At 46.5% G+C, this 2,848-nt stretch overlaps 1 protein-coding gene across 1 annotated transcript in view; it reads right to left on the bottom strand.

The window, feature by feature from the left end:
* The window catches only part of LOC102766637, a 35,404-nt gene that overhangs the window by 17,885 nt on the left and 14,671 nt on the right, over positions 1–2,848 (bottom strand). The window lies entirely within an intron of this gene.

Raw genomic sequence — 2,848 nt, 5'->3', positions numbered from 1 at the left:
CTCTAGAAAGCCCGTCTCGGTGGCAGCCCCGCCCGTGGAGGACCCGGCTGCGGTCCTTTGGCGGATGGGAGGGAGCTCGGGGCCAGTGAGCACAGCTTTGAAGAAAACTTTTCCTCCCTCAAGATTTTTCCAGCTTAATTATTTAAAAAGCAATATAAATAAGGAATGCATTCACATGGCTCGATATTTAAAATAGAATTTAAAAAGAATTCGTGTCCTCCAGCATGTTTTCACCCATGTCTTTCATAACATGTACCACCCTCACTTTCTTCTACACAAATGACAGCGTTTCTATACCTTTTTGCCTCCTGCCGATTGATTGGGGAGATTACTTCCTAGGTCTTGCTCTTTAAAAAAACACAAGCTACTACATAATATTCAATTGCCACACGTTATTGATAATTACTCCATTAATGTTCACGCAGGTTGTTCCTTTTTTTTATTCAGACGCAGCTCCAGTAAATTACTGCGAACATGTTTCTCATGTGTAAGGGCAGACCCATTGCATACATTCCCAGAAAGAGATTTACAGAGCAGAGTACCAGCGTCTACACTTTTGGTACCAACTTACCAATCGTAGAACACATAGGAGGTTACCTCTACACTTGTCAACACGTTATGAATATTTTGATCTTTGCCAATCTGATGGGTTAAGTAATATTTAGGTGTTTTCCCCTCCCTCTTAACCTTTCTTACACACCTATTGATGAATCACCTACCAGGCAAGGCCCTGTTCTGGAAGCTGGAACTATAGGTTAAAGCAAAACAATGCCCTGCCTTCGTGGAATTTATAAGTGTGTGTGTGCGCGCGCATATGTAATACACAGATGGGGAGGCAGGCAATAACAAGAAAAATATAGTTTATTAGATGGTGGATGTCAGCACTAAGGAGAAAATAAAGGAAATACGGAGTTTACAATTTTCACAGGATGGACACTGAGGACCTCACTAGCACTGACACTTGAGCTAAGACTGAGGGCCATGAGGCATTTGGGGTGAAGATGTTTCAGGGAGAAAAACAGCAAGTGCAAAGGCCTGGAGCGGAGTGTCTGAAATATTGTAGGAACGTGAAGGATGTGTGTGTCTGGAGCTGCAGTAGCACAGGGTGCTGGGAGTACAAAGAGGGAGAGATATGAGGGCCGTGGGTGAGTGCAAAGGTAATTGTTTTTTACACCAAGATGGGAAGCCATTTGGAATTTCTAAGCAGAGAACATGATCAGACCTAGATACTGAAAGGTTTTTCTGGTGGCTGTGCTAAAAATAAACTTATGGGGAGAGATCAGCTAAAGGACTTATATGCAAGCATATAGGCCTAACCAATGGACACAGACAACAGGGGGGTGAGGGCATGAGTGTGTGTGTGGGGGGGAGGGGTGGGGGGTAACACGGTGTAAGGACACATATGTAATAACTTAATAAATAAACTGTGACAGCAGAAGTGGGGAGACAGGCTAGGAGGCTCTTGCTACCTTGCAGTGGGGAGGACCTTTCTAAGCATGACATAAAAGCCTAAAAACATAACTGAAAAGCAATAACGGAAAAGATAAATAGAACTGGTAACTGAAACATTTAGAATTTTTGAATGAAGAGAATAAAAGTTAGAAAATAAAGTCAACGGCGCAGCCCCAGCCCCAGCCGCGCGCCTCCGCCTCCTCGAGCGCAGGGCCTGGCTGTCCCTCGGGGGCCGGGGCTGAGGCCATTCCGGGCCGATCTTCAGGTTCGCCCTCTATTTGGAGCTGATTCAGGAGAACCTTGGAGTCTTGTCTCGGAAAAGGAGTTGCTGCCACAGAAATAACGAGCTGCTGGGAAACAAATGCACTGACGGAGGCAAACGGTGACGCTGAGATGAGCTTGGCGTGCAGGACTGAGTTTAGAGAAGCAGAGGGCTACCGCTCACTCAGGCGAATAGCAAAGCCCCCAAAGCTCTCATGGCTTTTATTTGGGGAGTACAGCAAATAACAATGGGGTACAGCAAGTGACGATTAACAAGCATGCTGATGAGATAATCTGAGCTAAGTTATACATTACACTATTAATTTCCTATATTATACAAAGACTCTTTCCACCTGCAGCAATGCACCCTCCCTTGAACTTTCCATGCCCTCATGGACTATTTATCACCTCAAGGAAAATTCTGCCTCTGAACAGTAAGTCTTGTGTGCAAGACTTTTTTCTGACGTGGCCCGCTTGCAGGCCCCCGCCTTTTCTTGGCAGAACGTCCTCTTCTAGTTAACTTTATTCCACTTGACCAACTACAGGGCTGGACACCAGGTGGGGACAAAGGCTGTCAAAACACAAAGCTGACCCTTTTCCCATGGTGCTGGGGACAGGTCCTCTCTCCCTGCAGGGCAGCATGATGTGTGAACAGGAATCCAATGGATGCACCAGCGCATCCTGGGAGTTCGGACTGGATGGACAGATATCTCTCCGCTTTGACACAAAGAACGGACACTGGACAGTGCTGCGCGGTGAAGGCAGACTGTTGAAGCAAACATTGGCGAGTGACAGAGCTATGACCGATCTCCTTGTTAGGACCTCAACTGGAGACTGTAGGAAGTGGCTTCAACAAGTTCTGTGTCCCCTGAGCACACAAGGTAACTCTACAGAGGAAATGAAGTTGTAGTTCCCTTGAAATGACATTCACATAGTGTGTGAGGAATTATAACTCAAACTTGAGTGTGTTGTCCAGAAAAGGCAGCATCCTTTCGGCTGTGTGGTGCTTATGGGGAGAGATCAACTAAAGGACTTATATGCAAGCATATAGGCCTAACCAATGGACACAGACAACAGGGGGGTGAGGGCATGAGTGTGTGTGTGGGGGGGAGGGGTGGGGGGGAAGACAGTGTAA

The sequence above is a fragment of the Myotis davidii genome, unplaced genomic scaffold (genome assembly GCF_000327345.1).
Source record: "Myotis davidii unplaced genomic scaffold, ASM32734v1 scaffold1521, whole genome shotgun sequence".
Lineage (NCBI taxonomy): Eukaryota > Metazoa > Chordata > Mammalia > Chiroptera > Vespertilionidae > Myotis > Myotis davidii.
Note: the sequence above shows the minus strand (reverse complement) of the source record. Positions and strands in the feature narration are given on the sequence as shown.